At 36.4% G+C, this 21,496-nt stretch overlaps 1 protein-coding gene and 1 long non-coding RNA gene across 2 annotated transcripts in view; one reads left to right on the top strand and one right to left on the bottom strand.

Moving 5' to 3' along the window:
- LOC141394375 (uncharacterized) overlaps positions 1-21,496 on the top strand; it is a 360,060-nt gene that overhangs the window by 198,222 nt on the left and 140,342 nt on the right. The gene's annotated exons all lie outside the window — the stretch shown is intronic.
- On the bottom strand, positions 2,187-7,308 carry LOC141394377 (uncharacterized). Its single transcript, XR_012410388.1, has 2 exons — positions 7,174-7,308; positions 2,187-7,123 (listed from the first exon to the last, which is right to left on the bottom strand). It is a non-coding gene; the product is annotated as an uncharacterized lncRNA (long non-coding RNA).

Genomic DNA, 21,496 nt, shown 5'->3' with positions numbered 1-21,496 from the left:
ATATATCCGTCAATGACCTTCAAATCGGGGACAGAATTCACTGATTTCTCAACTTTGCTCAGAAGCTGTTTATAACCATCTGACTGAAAGTGTATGGAACCTAAATCGATAAACATACCCCTGTCATTGTCGGCGTTCCTAAAATCTTCTACTTCACCAATGGACAAACTTTCCACTCCTTCACTATTGGTCCTAGAAAGCGCATCAGGGACTACGTTCTGGCTACCTTTATCTTCCCTGCCACTAACCTTAGAACTTCGAGATGCCTCTCGAAAGACTCCGAAATTATCAGCAAGTCGTCGAGATAGACGAACACTTCTGACCTGAGAGGCGGCGGAATGACCTTGTCCATTAAACGCGACATGGTCTGGGGCGCGTTGCAGAGCCCAAAGGGCATCACCGTATAATGGTACAACGGCCTCCCAGGTACAGTAAATGCCGTCTTTTCTCGAGACTGCCGATCCAACGGAATCTGCCAAAAGGCATCCTTCAGATCCAAGGCAGTAATAAATTCGGCTTTGGGTAACCTACTCAGTATACCATCTATGTGAGGAAGAGGGTATGCGTCACCAACGGTGACTGAATTCAATTTTCGACTGTCCAGGCAAAGTCTATTCTTTCCAGGCTTCCTGTGAAGAACCACTGGAGAGGACCACGCACTATTGGATTCCTCGATAACTCCCAGTTCCAACATACGGTCCAGTTCTGCATAAATTAGTTTCTCAATTGCCGGCGAAACAGGGAAATGTCTCTGCTTGATCGGCTTTGCAGAACCTGTATCGATCGAATGCTGCAGAACATGAGTTTTACCAAGCCCTTGTTTGGCAAAAGATGGGAAGAGACTAATGACTTTTTGCAGATGGAACTTTTGAAGATCTGATAGTTGAACCTGAGGAGTTACTTCGGAAACCAATGACAAACTATCAGATATGCAATCACTAGAAACCAGCCCTGGAGGTAAAAGCTCGAATAAATTCCAAAAGTCTACACCGAGGAATAAATCCCTATCAAGACTAGGAATAATAAAAATGGTAATGTCCTTTTCAGCCCCCTTAAACGTAATTTTGGCATCAACATAACCCACCACGTCTTGACTTCTACCGTCAGCTGTTTTAACAGACGATTTTAGAGATTTATATGGCTTCCCCGAATCTATATAGTCTCTTGCTACCCTGGACCCAATACAACTTAACGAGGCACCTGTATCCATTAGACCTAAAATCTTTTCCCCAAAGAGGATCACCTCAGCATATGGCCTGATGTCACTAGGGTTATCGAGGACTGAGCAAACACATTTTTTTCTGAAACTCCTTACCTTTCTCCAAAAGCTACGTATTCTATTAGCCGATCTGGAAGGTTTTAATTTAGGCTCTTCGTTAAAAATTCTACTCCTAGCTTCGTAATACTCTTTAATACGCACATGGAAAGGCTTAAATGTGCGCTTTTCCTTACTCATTGGTAACACATCAAAATTTTCTCCGTTTTCTTCTTCTTCTATCCCTTTCCTCAAAATTTGTACTCCACTTCCTACCTTTGCATTGTGGGTGCACTCTATTGTGCACTCGGTTTCCAGTTTTTTGGACTGCATTTCTTGCAATTTGGCTTGTAGGTATCCGGATTGCCACACCCGTAGCAAAATACGGTCCTATCTGCCAGACATTCCTGGTAACGATGACCAGATTGTCGGCAATTCCAACAACTGAAACCGACTGCAGCTATCTGATCACCTGATTCTACCAACGACTCCATGTCATCATTCACTGCCAATTCATCCAATTCCGACACTCGTTTAGAGACTGTAGTAGGCTTAGAGAACCCACAACCATGTCTACGACGAACATCCTGCATGAAGAACTCTCTTCGTCTACAAATATCCCTAAGTTCCTGCAGGGTTGAGATCTTCAAATTCAGAATCTCATGCTGTATTTCCGGCAGCAAATCACGCCTAAGTATCTCCACTAATATACTATCGGAGAGAGGCTCCTTCAACCGGTCTGTAAGCTCTACCACGGACTCGTAAAAGCTATCAAAATGTTCACCCTGCTTTTGCTTCCTATCCCTTATCAATTCTTTGATGTCCACATCAGACCTCGAGTCACTGTATTGCTGCCTCATGGCCCTACATAGCCCATTCCAACAGACTGAACTCACTGAACGATGGTACCGCCAGAACCAATCTGCTGCTTTCCCTTCGAACAACGAGCTAGCATTCCGGCATAACAGATCAAAATCGCCCTGCAGTGTTTGTGAAGTTAACGCCTCAATGCGATATATAAAGTTTTCCACAGAAATAGAATTCATGCTCCCACTGAATTTTATTTTCCAATTCGAAATAATGTGGAGCACCTTGTCAGGCCTTGATGACAGATCGGAAGAGGAAGAATGATTAGAAGTATTCCTAGCAGAATGACTAGAGTTAAGCGGGGCATGGTTAGGGGAGGTAATCGGAGTGATTCCAAGTATCTCGTTTAAAGTGCGCTCTTCAACCTCAGGCAATGTCGGCATTGGCCTCTGCGAAGGTTGTTGGGTAGCTGGCAGTGCAGCAGCATGCCCAGAAAGATTTAATGAGGCAAATTTTGATTCTATAATCCGAGAAATCTGATCCCCCAAACTGGACAGCATTTGTTGTTGAGCTTGTTGGGAGGATACTAGTGACCTTATCATCCCCTGTAGCTCACTAGGATGAATACTAACAGGATTATTCGGAGCATTACTACCTGAGGGCACAGCTGTATCAGATCTAAACCCTTCTAAAGTGGAAGTATTACCAGATGGTTGAGAAGATGGACCTTTCGCTTGGGACCTAGTGGTTATCCCAGAAGTGCTGGGTGTTGAAGGAGGCTCACTAAACAATCTGGAATTGCAAACCGGACAATAAGGACGCAACTTCTCTGCTTTTGCCAGGCACGACTTGTGGAAAGAATGGCCACAATTAGTTCTTGTACACTGCGCCTTAGTGTTAACTATTGACCCACACGCTCCGCATGTGGGGTATGCGTGTTCAGAACCCCCTTGCTCATTATTCCCATTAACTTGCTCCTCTGCCATCTCGACTAACCACTAGGAATGATTACAAGAGTGGAAAAAAATATCCAGGCAATCAAAAAGAAAACTAACAAGTTCAGGGCACTACTGTGTTATCAAAGACTTGCTCAACAAAAAATTGAAAACCCGAAACCAGAAAAAAATAAAATATCCTGATCCAAAAGCAAATAACGAATGTGATTACCAATAAAGATCTTCCTTCGTAATAACCCTGAAACCGGAGTTTTGCAAAACTAAACCCTGAAAAGCACCTTCGTAATAGATACCAAATCAATGGGCATAAAACACCAACATAAAAATTTTCTGTAAGAAAATACGTCCCTCTTTTCAACACTCAGGGAAAAGATAACTATTGACGAAATTGATTTATACCGGAGAGAAGGCAAACGTACTAAATACCAAACTTAATTTGAAACTCAAAACCTCACTCGAAACTTGGTGGTTGGCACTGTCTGAAAACCTTAGAATCCCAGGGATTTAAATCCAAGGATTCCTTTCTCAATCCTGTATCTAATAAAAATTTTTTTCCAAAAGCAGAAACAAAAATAAAAATAAAAAATATGTAATTACCCACTACAATAATTCAGAAGCTAACAACAATTAACACCTCAGTACCTATCAATATTTGTTTACTTGGATATTTAATTCAAGTGGCCCAAGTTCGGAGAAAATTTACCTTCCAAACTTGGGAATAAAAACAACTTAATCGTCCACAATGGCAACCTTTCAAAATAATCCGCAGAATGCTAATTATTTCAGGTGGTATTTCCTTAGGAAAAAAACCCTAATCACATAAAAAATGTCGCAAGCGTACGTAAATATGTAAATAGCAAAATGAATAAAAAGAAAATCAAAAAGGTTTGAAAAATAGCAGCCTACGAAAAAAAAAAACAATTATTTGCCAAAAATAGAAATCAAGATTTGCAATATTGAATTTCAAAATATGCACTTAATTGTTTACTTTTCAAAAATCGAGATACCAAATTTTATATTTAATCTGTTTGATCTCTAACCTAGTAAGCAAGTCCTATTGCAATATGACAAACATTTGGTAGAAAAGATTATAGGATAGGACAGAAAAGAGTTTCCATACTTTGGTACAGATACAATTGTCCTGCAAGTCCAAAAGTATGAGAGAATTTACTAATTTGCCAAACTTCAATAAATGTGGACAGAACTAGTCTATTAGAGCAACCATAATCTGTTTTCCACCATTACCTTTAGGCATGACAAATTTGTAATTGGTTAGAAATGTAAAGCATGGAAAAACCTGGTCAATTCAGGATTACAATTAGACCTTGAACGAATTCCAAAGAATTTACCAATGCTCCTTTTGATTGTGAAAAAGAAAACATAAATAGAGTAAAATAAAAATAATAAAAATTGGAACCGAATAAAAATAGCAAAATGCCAGGTGTTATTATAAATCATTTGTATTCGGGCTCCACGTCTGGGCGCCATTTATATTTCTGTAGCATACAACTTATCCTGCAATGGAGGAATGATGATCGATGTTAGGTTAGGGTAGAGAACGGCGGTAGCGCACGCATAGATTCCGGCCTTATAGCTCGTCGGAGGGGGGATTCAACTGACCACCAATTACCCAATATCATCTTGCCACAAAGAAATACGTGTTATTACGTGCTTTTAGTTATGTGAATAAATTAAAATGAGGGGAAAGTAAAACCAAATAGAAAATGTGTTCTGCGGTTTAACAGAAGGAAAACTGTTAATACCGTCACAACTGGAATATAGGCTTCGAGAAATTGACAGGAAACGGATGCTAAGATTCTTAACATAGGAGAAAATGTTAATACAAACATAGCTAAGAAAGTTGGAGAGAGTGACAGGCAACGGATGCAGCTATCTACCGAAATGTTGCGAGCGAATTGATGTTACAACGCTCGACTGCCCACCCAACCATGTTGCAACAAAGAGAATATGTCCGAAAGAGTCTTATTTGGTTGAAACACCCAAGCATAACTACAACAAGTCTTGCTTACTGGCGGATGAAATCAAACAGATATGTTTCTATGTTCTATTCAAACATCATCCTATTTTTATTACTCTTAAATTCAGATAAAACAATCATTCCATGGATTCAAAAATATCTTAGACACTAAGTTAAAAGCTAACATAAGTATAATAAGTTCTAAGGGAAACCAAAGGAATTAATAAAAAAATAACTTAAAGCAATGGAAAATCATAAACTAAGTAAAGGAAAAAAATTAAAGAAATAATCATAAATATTGAGCGTTATCTCTCTTCTCCAAAATGCTGTATAAACGGAACTGGCAGTACCATACAAACTGTCAGTCCACATAAATACTTTTTAATAATGCTAGGCAATATCGTCTCTCACAAACTTCAAATATGAATACTTTTTATATTTTTTCCCAACAACCAAATGCAAGTACACGGGTGACCATATGGGGATTTAGTAGGAAAAAAAATTATGTCTTCGTCATTCAGAAAATCACAAAAAAATTAAACTCTGCTCAATTCTGCATTGAGGTTTACCAAATTGATTTTATTTCCGTTTATGTTGCGTACAGTTGTGAAATTATTCTAGTTAATAGATAAATAGCAATCCACACAGAATAAGTTCATTACCTGTATAAAGACATCAGTGGTAATTTAAAACATATGGTCACTCATTTCATTGCTTGCATTGTTTTTTTTTTTTCATGACTCTCTTTCATCATTGCAAATATTGAGAAGAACAAGAACAGATAACATGGTTCAATGACTTACGTGGTTTCTTTCTCGGCAGTCCTCTTTGAAAGTACTTTCTCGCAGATCGCTCAAGCCGCTTGCATACTGGTTTTAGAAACTAAGGGAAAGATAATAACAAATGTAAACATTCATACTGAATTGATGTGGGAGACGGTAAAGAGTGATATGTTGGAAGCATACATGTTGTATTGTTTGATGCTTAACAGAGATGGTTGTAACAATTAAGTGCAAATTTGGAGAGTTTAACATTACGGTTTTTGGCGGCAATAAACGAACATAACCAATGGTTCGGTATGAAACAGCAATGATCATTAACACACTTTATAATTATAAATATGTAATACCTGCGTGTATATTTTTGGTTATGTTCTTTACTGCTTACAACGGGAATATGACAGATTTTTTGTGATTTATTTTGTTACAATTGTTCAGCACACTGGTTTAAGCAAAATAACACAATTAATTTCTATAATGTAGAAGAAGTCAGAAATAACACTCAATAGAGAAAACAATTTAAGTGCAAAGATAGATGGATGTTTAAAAGCAATCCATATTTGAAAGACACAATCATTAACTTTCTTGCATCGAAATATTTACGGATATAAAAGAATTTGTTGGGCTAATCTTGCACATTAAAAATTTCTTGTCTACATAAAGCTGTTCTATTCACTTGTATGCCGGCAACATATTCACTTCTTTTAGATTATTATTTTCACCTCGTCACTCTTTTAACTAGCCATGGTTATTCAATTATATTATTTTCATACCAATTTAGGCTTAAGAATATAGATATATATGACCACTTATTAATTATTTTCCATCCGGTGTTACAACACAGAAGCTTATGGGGAATTGATATTTACACGCCGAAACACTGCAGCTGATGACGGTCTTGTTTTTTTTTCTTGGTACTTTTCCTTCGGCTTCGTTTCTTGTAATGTGCAACGACTCTCGACTATTGCTGGACGGACAAACTCAATAATCACGCACTCTGAACAATAAACCAGACGGCAGACTGATCATTTAACTGGACAATCAAGCAAAACAGCAGTGGTAATTGAAAATAGAGAGAACAATACAATCTGTCCCAATTCACAATAATGGACTTCTCACAAATGTATGTTTCGATAAAACCTAACAGGCCAATTATATGAATGATTAGGACCAGAATTAATTTGAAAAAAAAAAAAATAAATTATTACCTTTTGATAAACTGGAAATTTAAATGAAAAATTTTAAATGCAATCCATGCGAAATCAGTGGTATTTTCCTCCAGCAAAAAAATATGCTAACAAATATTCAATTCACATGCATTCCTGGAGGCAAAGAAATAAGAGAAAAACTAAATTCCCGGATAGGATACCAAGCTCCTTTTTTATAATTAATACTCACTTCGACAAGATTTTTATGACATTAAATTTGTAGCTTCAGAACTCTAATCACTTTTAAAAGAATTAATAATTCTTCACAAATTTTACAATGAAAATCACATAGGAAAATTTTTCCCCGGAGACTCGAAGATGTGAATTGTAAGGCTTTCAGGCAACAAAATGGCAGAGTAATTCTAATTCCGGTGACATGAAACATCCGAGAAAATTCACCACGGATTCTTTCCTTCCAAAATAACAAAAAAGATGGCTAAACCGAACAACAGAAAACGTCAACTAGCTGATACATAAATTTCCACTTTCACGGTATAGTGGCATGCAGATGTCGCTTGAAAAAGACGTTACAATTTATAAGTTTTAAAATAATCTATAGTGCAAGCGCCTCTACAAGCGTGCAAGGCGGGTGTGCATACCATTGCACCACGGTGGCATATTTATATGGCAGGAAATTTGCTGTAGTAACGGATCACAGATCCTTTATATCACTGTTTTCACATAGTAATTCTTCATCAAAGATGACTAGAATATGCATGAATTTATGTGATTATGATTTTGATATAGTGTAAAAATGGAAAGATCAATACATATGAGGACGAATTGTCAAGGATTAAAATGAACATTGAAAACTTAAAGGCTATGATCCCAACTCGACCGGATGAGAAAAGTATTCTAGCTTTAACCAGAGGAATGAATAACAATAAACAAAAATATAATGAAATAAACGGCATGAGGGAAAAGTCAGATCATATATACATATGGGACTGCACTTCCATGGAAGATATAAAGAATATTTAAAACGTATTTTTTAATTCCTCACAGTAAAAACAAGTTACAAATAAATAAGGTAAATGTAGCAGTTGAATACAGTGATAATCCATCGGATATCAAGATAACGTTGGAAAAACTAGCAATAAAAATATGTAACTCGGGAACGAACGAGTTAGCATTGAATAATTATGATAAGATATTCTCAGTGATATCTATGGAAAAGTTCAAGATGAATTTTAATAACGTTCAAACGAAAAGAACCGACAAATAAAAGATAATTTTATACAATAATCCGCAAAGAATAGAATCTAAAGACATGCAATTGAAACTTATACAAGAGTATCATAACTCTACACATGGTGGACACATAGGTATCAGAAAGACCCCCTTAAAATTGAAACAGCGATACTTATGGAAAAACATGAGAAAAATTATTAAACAATATATATATTAAACTGTCCAAAATGTTAGTTAAATAAACAAGCCATACCAAGGAGAAATACATAATAACAAATTCTACAAATACAAGTTTTTGAGAAAGTTTCTATAGATACGGTAGGACCCCTTAGTACAAGGTGGCGCTAAAGTAAACTTTCGATGTTTTTTGGCTGTAATTAAAAAAAAATAATTAAAAACTTTTATTCTTGTGGATTATTTTTATTTGTTCTTTCAATTTTTTTACATCAAGTCGAGAATATGATAAATTGCCGCCGCCACAGTTTATTGTCATTTGAGCCCTTTTTATGGAATTTTCTATCACTTTGGCCAAAACTTCCGGCGATAGGTCCTCACATTCTGGACGGGTATTGCCGTTAAGAGCTGAAAGAGTCTGAAGCTTATTGACATAAACCCGCGACTTCAAAAAGCCCCACAAAAACATGTCTGGAGCGGTCAAATCAGGCGATCTTGCTGGCCACTGCAAATCGCCAAAACGGGAATTCATCAAGTTGCGGCAAAAAGAACTCGTTGATCATTGCTCTGTAGCGCTCACCATTCACAGTAACCGTTTGGTCCGCGACGTCTTCGAAGAAAGAAGGTCCGATGACTCCTCCAGCGAAAACAGCACACCATACAGTGGCTTTGAACGGGTGTAATGGCTCTTCATGAGTTACACGCGGATTTTCAGTGCCCCAGAAGCGTAAATTTTGCTTATTTACGTACCCGCTAAAATGGAAATGCGCCTCATCACTTATGTTACGATTCAACCTTAGCAAGATTGTCCCATGTCTGTACTGCCACACTGGCTTCTTTTCAATCTGGGTGCGGCTTGAGCTCGTCGGCATTGGGGGGTGTTCGTTGCAGACAGACCAAGAAACATCGTGGTAGAATATTATATCAGTTGAACCAGTGTGTTCCCAAATAAGAAAAACAGAGACCAGAAATAGTCTAGGAAAGAGGCGCTACGAACCTAGAATTACATCTCATGCTTACAATCAATCAGAATTTGCTCCAATCTAACAATCTGTATTGGTGAATCTCAAATGTAGGCGTGAAAGATGTAATCTCACCTACTGCTCCCACCCTCGGCTTATCACCATAGCCTGCCATGATAATCCTTTGCCTAGATCTGGATTATCCCTTAAAAACGATTCACAACCAAATACCTACCGATTTCCTCTACTCAACCATTACAGAAGTCACAGGAAAAATATTCATTTCAAAATTCATTTTATTTTTCCACAAATCATTTAAAAAACTTAATACTATGATCTTAGATTAAGCATGTAGTATGAAGATTTATTCATTTTAATGTAAACAGGAGGACATAAAAAGGCTTAAACATCTCAGTAGTTTATGTGATCTAATAACACTGTGCAACAAAATGGAGGTTTAGGTCTGGGGGGTGGAAAATTCCCTGTGGGGGTGAAAGCCCTTGATGAGTATATTCAGAACCCCAAAGGGCAGATCCGCCGTGAGTCGAACTTTTGAGTTATGGCGTGATGAATTTTTCACTGGATACCCTATAAGCCGTCAGAAACTAGCGGTATATCTTTGTTCGTAGTTATTCTAGCTTATTTTTAAGATGACATGTCTGCAGTCAAATCTAATGAGGATCTTTTTCGTAGAACATTTCGACCTTCTAACTCGCTTCCGTCCATGTCCTTTTCGTCCTTTATTTTAAGAGCCGCTATAAAAGTACCACAAGATGACGTTTTTCAGCTTCGAAATGTTCTGCAAAAATGTCGGCCAGAAAATTTTACGTACGGCTCTCATTGACAACAAATCGATTTTGTCGCGTTTTCGTGGTCGTTTTGTGCATTTACCCTGTTTTTGTTCAGAAAAAGACTATATTTTGTTTTTTGTATATTCGTTGCAGAACATACAAAAACACAAAACACAGTTTTTTCTGAGCAAACAGAGGTAAATGTAAAAAATGACTATGAAAACGCGACAAAATCGATTAGTTGTCAATGAGAACCGCACCTAACATTGTCTGGCCGACATTTTGTGGTACTTTTATAGCGGCTCTTAAAATAAAGGACGAAAAGGACATGGACGGAAGCGAGTTAGAAGGTCTAAATGTTCTACGAAAAAGATCCTCATTAGATTTGACTGCAGACATGTCATCTTAAAAATAAGCTAGAATAACTACGAACAAAGATATACCGCTAGTTTCTGACGGCTTATAGGGTATCCAGTGAAAAATTCATCACGCCATAACTCAAAAGTTCGACTCACGGCGGATCTGCCCTTTGGGGTTTTGAATATACTCATCAAGGGCTTTCACCCCCACAAGGAATTTTCCACCCCCCAAAATTTTGGTTCACAGTGTAATAAATAACTCCAAATCGTTGATTTGAAGCACCAGAATACAATAAATATAGCTGTCAAAATATAATTATTCAAAAAAATATTTTTTTTCTCGACGAAATTTTAATCTTGTATTTTGATGCAATTTGGCATCGTAAAAAAACCAACTCAACTAATAAAAAAAAGCCCTATTATAGCGCTATAACATGTTTTCTATATTACCATAACCTTTTTAGGTCGTACTCAATTAAGATTAAAGTTAAAATTTCGTACTCGTCACGCATGGGAACTTCCTATACGTGCAAAACCTTGACACAAATGGTACTTTCTCTAGTGGTATTTCTTCTTGTGTTCTTTAAATATTTTAAAAAGAAGGGATACAAAATCAACAAACATGGAAAATGTTATATTGCAATTAAAAGATTATAATGGCAAGTAAATAATGATCAACTAACAACAATTTGTCAACAGACAATATCTGAAAATTTAATTTAAACAGTTCAAACGCAAAAACAATCAATGATATTTATCATATTAGAGATTTTAAGGACAGAATGTTAAAGAAAAATTTTTATCTATTAAACAGGTTCAACGTCCACGTCGAATACTTCATTCGGGCGGCCTTGATCTGCTTGTTATCATGTACTTACTTCCGTTCTTGGCTTTTGCTTACTGGTGACTGAAGATTTTGATGATGAGGCCCTATTGTGAATGGCTGGCTGATGAAAAGATTTGACGATTTTCCTCGGCTACCAGATGATGATTTTTGTTGATTGTTGTTTAGCTGTTTGGTTATTAGCTGTTTTGTTATTATTTGCGATGTATATCATTTAGGGGTTGGCCTTTAACACTTCTGTTCGCTTTTGTTCTTGCTCTTTGTTGTGATAATGCACTTTTTACCACTCACACATCTTTGTTATAGCATTTTGACTATTCAGGAAGACTAACGCTTTCTCGAGGCGGCACAATTATGCATTTTAGTTAGCTCCCAGTTCTCTTTTGTTATTTTTCTTTACAGTCTTTTTGACTTCTTCGTTATTATTCCTTAAATTCTTTATATTGTGATTTATGCTTCTTTCTATTATTCTTTCATTTTGTTTTTCTGTATTTATTTCCTTTTTCTTTCATGTTTGTTTTTACTATTTTTTTGTGTCTTCTTTTGTTATATTTTCATTTTCAAAGTAATTTTCTTCTATGTTTAATTTTTTTTTAATTTTTCTGCTTTTCTCTCACTGTCTTGTTTTGCTTATTACATATTTCATTGACCTGCCTAATGTATTTTCCTTTTTCTCTAACGATCGCGGTCTACTCCTTTTTTTCACTGCTTTGTTTTGCTTTTACACCACATTTATCCTTGTCTTTATCTTGCTGGTTTCGCTATGTTTCCTCATTAGCAATCACGTTCTCTATTTAAATTTTTCTTTCACTCTCTGGTTTTGTTTATTGAGTTGTCAAACTTTCCCGTTTTGTCACATTATCATGTCTATTTTGTAATTTTCTTAGGTTGCCGTTTTTTCTTTGTGAGTTTCGTTATTGATTTTCAATGATGTAAACTTTGCTTGTTCACAAAAAAAAAAACAACTTATTGAAACTATGGCTCTAGAACACAAACTGTCGGCTGAAGCTGAACACTTTTGTATTGCACTGTATTCCGGTGTTTTTATGACGTCATGGCTGGTTGTGGATGGTTAATGTGGTGATGGATGAAGTATTGTGGGGTATGATGGTACACACTCTTTTTGTTTTAGGCTATTGAAGTTGTTGTGTGATGTATTTTGGTTGTTCTGATTATTGATGTTGTGGGGTTTGAAAGTTGGCACTGTTTTAAGTTTAACTTTTAAAGCTCTTGTGCTCTTTAAGTTTTGTGGTGTTAAAAAGAGAAGGCACTTTAGTTTTTTCGGCTATTAGTCCGGTCAAAATAGACATTGAAATAGCAAAAATTTCCACAAAGCTGAATTTTGGTGGAGCGCTAGGGTTTGCCATCAGAAGCAACGTCCTAAAAGTCCCCATCGATCCCATGTGTGCAAAAAAAAATTATTCGGGGTCAAAGGTCAAATTTAAGGGTTTTTTAGGTTTTCGCATTTATTTTTTGAAAACGGTTGATCTAATCAAAAAGTGACTTAAGTAAATATTGTAGACAGGAAAATTATCTAGAAGTTTGTCTTTTATAATTTTTTTCCTAGGAGGAACCATTCTTGAGATATAGCTGTTCTAAAAAACACATGATTTTTATGCACTTATAAGGGAAATATGCACATATTCAGACGAACCGGGCTAAAATAAACGAAGTAATCGTGTCTGTCCCCCAAAAAATATTTATTTCCTGGAAGAGCGAAATTATAGCTATCTTCTAAAAAAAAATCCAACAAAATCGGAGCGTGTTTAGTAGAGTTATTCAATGTTAGAGTCATTTTATGCAAAAATAGCCCATTTAACCCACATGTATAATCGACCCCAACGAAAACTCTCCGATTTTTTCAAGTTTTGTCAGAAGGTAGGGTTTGTTGCGCTGATTACGGAAATGTATAATTTTCAACGGTTGCGGATCCGGTTCGCCGGTTATTAGAACCGAAAGGCCAAATTTAAAAACCGGGTTAGACCCGGTTCTACTGAACCGATTACTGCAAAGTGGATATCGTTTGAAAGTTTACTGAAGTAACTAACACATAGTGTCGTTACCTTAACCGGTTCGCCTCATAATGTACTTACGCGGCCAATTCTTTATTTGACCTTTAGATCGCGATATCTCGAAAATGGTAAGTCTTTTTTAAGAATCATTAAGACCAATCTTGTAGACAATTATTGAATCTACAACTTTTACATTAGCCGGCTTTTGCTAAGTCTTACCGTTTTTGAGAAAAATTAAAAAAACTGAATAATGCCTCCAAAAATTACCTTTGACCCCGAATAACTTGTTTTGCACACATGGGATCGATGGGGACTTTTAGGACGTTGCTTCTAATGGCTAACCCTAGCTCTCCGCCAAAATTCAGCTTTGTGGGAATTTTTGCTATTTTCCCCCTTATACGCATGTCTATTTTGACCGGACTATATGTAGTTGTTTGATTCGACAAGTTGTTATGAGGCGCGGTGCGCGTTTTGCTTTTTTGTAGATGTTACAGGTTGCAACAATATCTTTTTTTGTTTTATTTGCCAGTTACCGGCATTGTGATGAAGTTTTATTTTAGGTATTTTGTTTAGTGAACATTTCTGTTTCTTTTTCTTCAAATTATTTTCGAGGTAAATAGTTTTCTTTAATCGGAAGTTGCTTACAGCGAGAAAAGTTTTTTTTTTATTGGGAATTTCTGGATGTGAACTCCGGAATTTTCAACTCTTTATGAAAATATTTAAAAAATCGTAATAGATAACGATAACTTTTGTACTTTTCCGTTTGGATTGATTATTATTTTTGCTTATTTCGTGGTGTTTGATGCGGATTCGCAAGGATCTTAATTTCTTCACATGATCCCCATTGAGACAGTTTTTTTCTTCGCAACTGTTTCTACCGTAGAACGTCTGTTCACCACGACACCGAAACGGAAAAGGAGGCTGAAGTTGGCTGTCCTTCATGTTCTTTAAGTTTCTGTTCAGTATATCCAAACTGCAACTAACTTCACAGCATATTGAACACAGCTTAGCAGGGTTGTCTTTCTACTTGCAATTGTCATACTGCAATTAGTAGACGAAGTAACGGATGTAATTTGGTGACGTAGCACCAAAAAAAAGTGACACGGTACACTTATGATTATTTTTGATGAAAACCGACCGATTGTTGGTCAAATAAATAGTCACCAATATTCCGCGTTCTGGAGAAGTGTAGCGCAACATTGTTTATTAACGTGTATTTCGCATGTGTTTACTACACAAATGTCAAAACAGAACTGACATTAGGGGCCAATCGCAAAATTTATAGAATTTTCTGATAGGAGGAGTGCTTTTGCGCCACCTTGTATATCTATCGTTAAATTTTAACGATACAATGTGAGCTAACGAAGTAGATAGTTACTATTGATATAGAAAAGAAAGACGCGCGAAGAGTTGCAAGGGCATTGGTAGAAAATTTCGTCTAACTGCCTGTTTTTGTAGAAGGCTTGCCTGTCATACGAACCGTTCGTACTAAAACGTATACGTTCAAAAGTTGGTTCTTGTAAAATTTTTCAAACCATTCGTTTTTATCTAAAAGCTTTCGTCTATTTCAGAAAAGCTTTTATATTTCAGGGTTTCCATAATACTTATTTTGTGAAGTTTGCGTTACTTGACAGCAAACAAAAACTAAAAAAACTGTAAACAAATTTGTCCAAAAATAATTGTGATAATATGAAGAAACGGATGTACATATGCGCGTGTGCTTCTATGGAAATAAAATTGCATTCCCCCTCCAGTTTTCATTTGTTTTGTGCCATTTACTACTCAAATTATTTAATTTTCATTTAAAACGATGGGTCTTTTCCGTTCGTTTGTTTTTGACGTATTTATTGTGACGTATGGAGTTCACAATTACTATTGTATTGTATCCCAATACGTCAAATGATCTCTGAGATTTCGCGTTTGGCTAAAACCCGTTGTGGGGGAGGTCCCCCGCACCCTCCATTTTTCCGTATAAAAACTACCGTACGATTTTTTAAGACCTAAAGAATCTACTGTCAAAATTTAATCAAATTCGGTCCAGCCATTCCGGAAGATTTATATTTCGAACGTCATGTACCATATCAAATTTTAAAGTCATCGGATGCAAATTGTGACCTTAGTGCGGCTTAAATATAAAATCGCATAAAACATATATAAGAAAGCTACATCTATATCTGAACCGGTTCCTCCCAAATTGTCCAGATATATTTTTATGCTAACTATAAACATCAGGACGATATTTGAAAGGTGCAGCAGCTTCCAGTGACTTGTTGCCTCAAAAACCTGTCATTGGGCCCATAGTGCAGCAGTCCTATTTTAATACTGACAAATTTTGCACGAGGTAAGAGGATTGAATAGTCAAGGAAAATACCAATAATTTTGAAAAATGATTGAATAGTTTTTGTTAGGTGAAATTGACCATTGTGAGAAAATATCCAAATTTAATGTTTGGTCCAAATCAGAGAAATGCGTAAGTAGCTGATTTTGATACTTATAAGCCACATGCTAAAAACAAGTGTATGTGCGGCTTTCTACTCAAAAAAATAAATGCAAGTGTTGCTTGCCACTCTCAAAATATGTACGAATGTGGCTACCCAGCAAACACAATGTCGGACATCCGACGCGTCTGCTCAAAGTCGGAAGTTTTTTCCGTCGCGTCTGACCGACTTCGGTCCGAACTCTGTCTGACTAATCTGTCGAACTTTTTCCCGTCCTCTCTCTCCCGCTCTGAAGGGAATTTTTCTATTTTCTCTTGTGCTGCTTTGGCAAAATTAAGTGTAAATAAGCAGAGAGAAAAGAATTGTACATGCTTCGATCGCATATTGTAAATGTGTAATTGTTGATGTGCCGACGTTGATGCAGTACGAACGAAAAATTGAGTGCTCGGGTTTTAATTTCTGTATCGGAGAACAAATTTGGTTTATCTTTGTAATGCGTGTTGATGCAAGATAGTGTTTAAATGTTATTCATGGTGATCGGTTGCATACAAATTTCTTTATTTTTATGAAGTTAATGAAACTAAAGATTTTCTTCGTCAAACTTCAACACTATTCTGTGGAAAGTCATATGTTTTATATTTGTATATGGCCAAAGTTAAGTTTCTTAACACTTTTATGTGTATCAGAATTTTTTTCCATGTGAAGGCATGTATTTTTTTCATATATTAACCCAGATATGCCTAGAGTACTACATGTAGTACACCTACTATTTGCAGGTTTCTGAGCTTATTTTACGTTAAATTTTCTAATAAATTTGATGAGGCGCTACTGAACATAACGGTGAACAAAGCGTACTTTGATAAGTTTTGTCTAAATATTTTATTTTTGTTGGTTTTCTACATTTTTCTAATTTTTAAAGTTGTAAAGATCAATACGTAGCAAAAGTATATGCCAAAAAATTAATTATATGTGATTTTAGTTGACATATTTTCTTGCGTACTACATGTAGTACGTTCGGCACTTGTGCGTAAAAATTTTTATTTATGTTTACAGATTTTTATCACTAAATAAGATAATAAAGGCCTTAGAAGAAATATTTGAACAGTTTTCTACACGATTTTTATGGCATCGCAGTTGTACCCGCCGAAGGTGTGAATACGAGGGGTACTAGATAAGTTTCTGGCCTAGGCAATATCGTCAAAAACGGCCGTTGTGACAAAAAATATTGATGCCGTGCAAGAACTAATAATGCAAAATCGTAATGTGATATACGGTGAGAAAGAGGCAGCCTTGGTCATTTCTTACACCAGCATACATTCGATATTGCATGAACACCTGTCCGTAAAAAAGGTTATGGAACCTCCACAATTTGACAATCGCTAAAAAAAGACTCGTGTCGATTGGTGAAAAGAAATGTTGAAAAAATACGATAGCGGTGCTTCACAAGACGTTTATAAGGTCCTCACAGGTGACCAATCGTGGGTATAAGCGTATGAACCTGAAACAAAACAGCAATTGACCATGGGGTCTACGAAGACGAGGCGAATCCAACAAAAGTTGTTCATTGAAGAAGCACTTCGAAACAAATGCTCGCCTGTTTCTGCGGCTAAACTGATCATATGGCGATTATGTGGCTTGAAAACCGTATGACGATAAATTCTGAGTGGTACTTTACAAGAAAAAAAGGTGTGGTCAACGATTTTCGTCGCCAGAAGATGCTGTTGAAGCGTTCAAAACCCATGTTTTGGAGATGTCCAATCCGGAGTGGAAAAAGTGCTTGAACAATTGGTTTGAGTGCTGCCAAAAGTGTATAAATCATGATGGAGAATACTTTAGAAAACAACAGAACTATTTTTGATGATAAATATTCGCGTTTTCATGAATAGTGCAGAAACTTTTATAGAAGCCCGCCTAATTACATTATAGATGAAGATCCTGGAGTAGATGAAGCGAATTTTAAAAATTTATCTCCTCCATTATTAAATGTTGAAGCTGATTTGTTTCGAAATCTTTATTCCACTGTTTCAGATAGCGATGAAGATATTGCACTTGCGTTATTGTAACAGATCGTGTTTTGCTCTTCTCACTGACGGCTTGATACTTTATCATTAACAATGAAAAAATATCAGTCTGTGTTGGCGCATCAACGAATACACATGCGTGTGTGGGTATCTACGCTTTGTTCTTTTGATTGTTTACGAAACAGACGTAAAGAAAGAAACGAACTTCTACAAGAGCGCGTACATGTTAAATTTGATACTTTAAGAAAAAATACATTTTTTAATCATATTTTGTTAAGAAAATTAAATATATATTTTTTAAATGCTAATAGAAAACACATTAAATTTTAGTCCTGTGCAGTTTTTTGTAGAAAATTTCAATTAGTTTCTTTAAAAAATAAGGATTCACTCAGCTCTCGCCATCAAAATTACAGTGTGAGGAATACACCCCAACTAGGTGTAAAGTGTGTTGCAGAACAGCTTAAGGTGTGTCCGATACACGTGAGGTGCAGAGGTGAATGCCAGAACATGCCTGTATGTTTCTCTTTTGCACACGTATATGCCGAGTGTACTACATGTAGTACGGCCTTAAAATCCAAGTTAGAAAATATTTTTCTTCAGTTTTGTAATATTATCTGTCAGAATAATACTATTTTGGTAAATCACGAAAATCGCTGCAATAGTTTGCCCGTCGGCATATCCGGGTTAATAACAATTGTTTTACATATTTCACAGATCGTGTTGACGAATTTGTTTTTCCACCAAGTCGCGCATTTAACACAGCATAAAATGATATTAAAACCTTTAATATGTTTGTAGTAGATAAACTTATAGGATTTGCATATTTCATGAATTAACTCTGTATTTTCAACATCTTTTAATAATAAAAAAAATTCTGTTCTAATGCTGGTAAATAAATCAGAAGTTCATACGATAGTTCATCTGACTTCGAACCAAATTCGGTCCACAAGTCGGCAAACACATTCGAATGTCCTAAGATTTTACTTCCGAATTCGGACCGATATCTGTCCGAAAGTCGGTCAAAAAATCAGAAATTTATACGATAGTTCATCGGCTAAAACATCCGATTTTCATCCGAATTTCGGTCAGAGAACACGTCAACCACGCCATAGGACTTTCGGTCAGAGTTCGGTTCCGAACTCGGACGTTTCATCCGACTTTCGGACCGAATTCGGTCCGAACTCTTATGTTTCTTCCGATTTTGGTTTCCTGGGTATCTACGAATACGAGTTTTGTATACAGTGCAAAATACGATGGACACTTGTTTTACTTATTTTATACCTAATGTATTTTGATTTCAATGTTGCTTGGTTATGGTTACACTACACACAATTAAAGCTGTGGGGTCCCTGTATATGGTAATATCCAAAATTCCTTTGCAATTCCATGTGAAAAAAAATTAAAAAAATGTTTTGCGAGCACATCTACAATTTTTGGTGCAGAGTTTAAGGAAAAAATTGTGGTTTCAAATCTCTTCGCGTTCACAAAATTGGCCGATTTGCGCAAAAGTTATATATAAAAGACAATGTGTGTATGTTAGTATGTTTGTATGTTCCGTATAGACTCCAAAACGGCTGAACAGATTTTCTTGAAAATTTCAGAGAATGTATAGGGAACACCCGTGGTGAAAATAGGCTACATATTTTTTTGAATTTCGGAGGGGGCGGGGTACCTCCCCCATGCCATACTTTTTTAAAAACCCTACTTTAGCAAGTCCACTTTTTAAATATGTTGTATATCCAAAATTACCGAACCGATTTTCCTGAAATTTTCAGAGAATGTACAGGGAGGATCCGTGGTGAAAACATATTTGTTGAACTTCGGAGGGCGGGGTACCTCCGCCATGCCCCATTTTTTAAACACGAAATCTTAGCTAAACTGAAACGAACGATTGAGTTAATTCTTCCGAACTTTCACCCTCCGATTCCCCCTGCTTCGAACTTCCACCCTTCGAAACATCCTGCTCCGAACCACCCCATTCCCAACTTCCACTTTCCGAACCTCACACTCAGAACTTTCACCCTACAAATCGATGTTACTATTTTCCTCTTAGACTATACTCTTTTTGAGAGTTTAGTAAAAATACATCTTATATATAATAGACAATGTGTGTATTTTAGTATGTATGTTCCGTATAGACTCAGAGAAATTTCAGAGAATGTACAGGGAACAACAGTGGTGAAAATAGGCTATATATTTTTTGAATTTCGAAGGGGGCGGGGTTCATCCTCCATGCCCTACTTTTTTAAAAACGATATTTTAGCACGCCCACTTTTTAAATATGTTACATATCCAAAACTACTGAACCGATTTATTTTGTCGATATATATTGTTGAATTTCGTAGGTGGTACCTCCCCTAGCTCCTTTTTTTTAAAAGCACTTTTTTCAAAAACATACGAACGTATCGGTTAGAAAATAAATTTGCGAGACAACGGTGGTTGAATCTCCGATCCAATGTACTTATTTAGGGCCCAACGACCCGAAACTACTGAACCAATTTTCCTGAAAATTTCAAAAAATGTACAGGGATAATCCCTGATGAAAATAGGCTATATATTTTGTTGAATATAGGAAAGGCGGCTCCTATTTTTCTAGGTCCTAATTTGGGACCTAAATAAATATGTTATATCTTCTAAACTTCTCTACCGATTTTCATGTATTTTTCAGAAAAAAACTATATATTTTGTTGAATTTCGGCAGAGCGGGGTTTAAAAATGTATTCGATAGACAATGATAGTTGTGTCTCGGACCCGAGGCACTTATTTGTGTCCTTAAGACCCGACCACGCCCACTTTTTTTCAATATGTTGCAAATTAATGGAAATACCAGTGGAATTATGCATAACGAAGCTTTGGTTTTATTGGAAAGCAAGTGTTAAATAAGAAGACAACATATAGATAGCTCAGGTATTTAACATACATTATAAGAAGGTTGAAGGACGATACAGTGGACCCTTAAATTGCCGCTGGACATTCATTTGAATGAAGTGCACACATGCAATATTAAATAGAAGTTAGCATTTGGAACGAATGTACGATTGCACATAAAAATTCCCTAGAAGCTTTAGATCGATTCTTAAGGGATTTAAGAAGCAATCCGCGTTAAGTTTTCAGACACACACTTCCAGTTATTGTACTCCAGCAGATGAAATAAATGCATGCCTCAAGTCATCAGTTCTTTGGCGGTATGTTAAACTAAAACGAAAACATAACATAAAACTGTTTCAAGGGCAAAAAATATTGATGCCGTGCAAGAACTAATAATGCAAAATCGTAATGTGATATACGGTGAGAAAGAGGCAGCCTTGGTCATTTCTTACACCAGCATACATTCGATATTGCATGAACACCTGTCCGTAAAAAAGGTTATGGAACCTCCACAATTTGACAATCGCTAAAAAAAGACTCGTGTCGATTGGTGAAAAGAAATGTTGAAAAAATACGATAGCGGTGCTTCACAAGACGTTTATAAGGTCCTCACAGGTGACCAATCGTGGGTATAAGCGTATGAACCTGAAACAAAACAGCAATTGACCATGGGGTCTACGAAGACGAGGCGAATCCAACAAAAGTTGTTCATTGAAGAAGCACTTCGAAACAAATGCTCGCCTGTTTCTGCGGCTAAACTGATCATATGGCGATTATGTGGCTTGAAAACCGTATGACGATAAATTCTGAGTGGTACTTTACAAGAAAAAAAGGTGTGGTCAACGATTTTCGT

The sequence above is a fragment of the Musca autumnalis genome, unplaced genomic scaffold (genome assembly GCF_047663935.1).
Source record: "Musca autumnalis isolate F117 unplaced genomic scaffold, ASM4766393v1 scaffold_2, whole genome shotgun sequence".
Lineage (NCBI taxonomy): Eukaryota > Metazoa > Arthropoda > Insecta > Diptera > Muscidae > Musca > Musca autumnalis.
The sequence above is the reverse complement of the archived record's forward strand: the minus strand, read 5'-3'. Positions and strand labels throughout refer to the sequence as shown.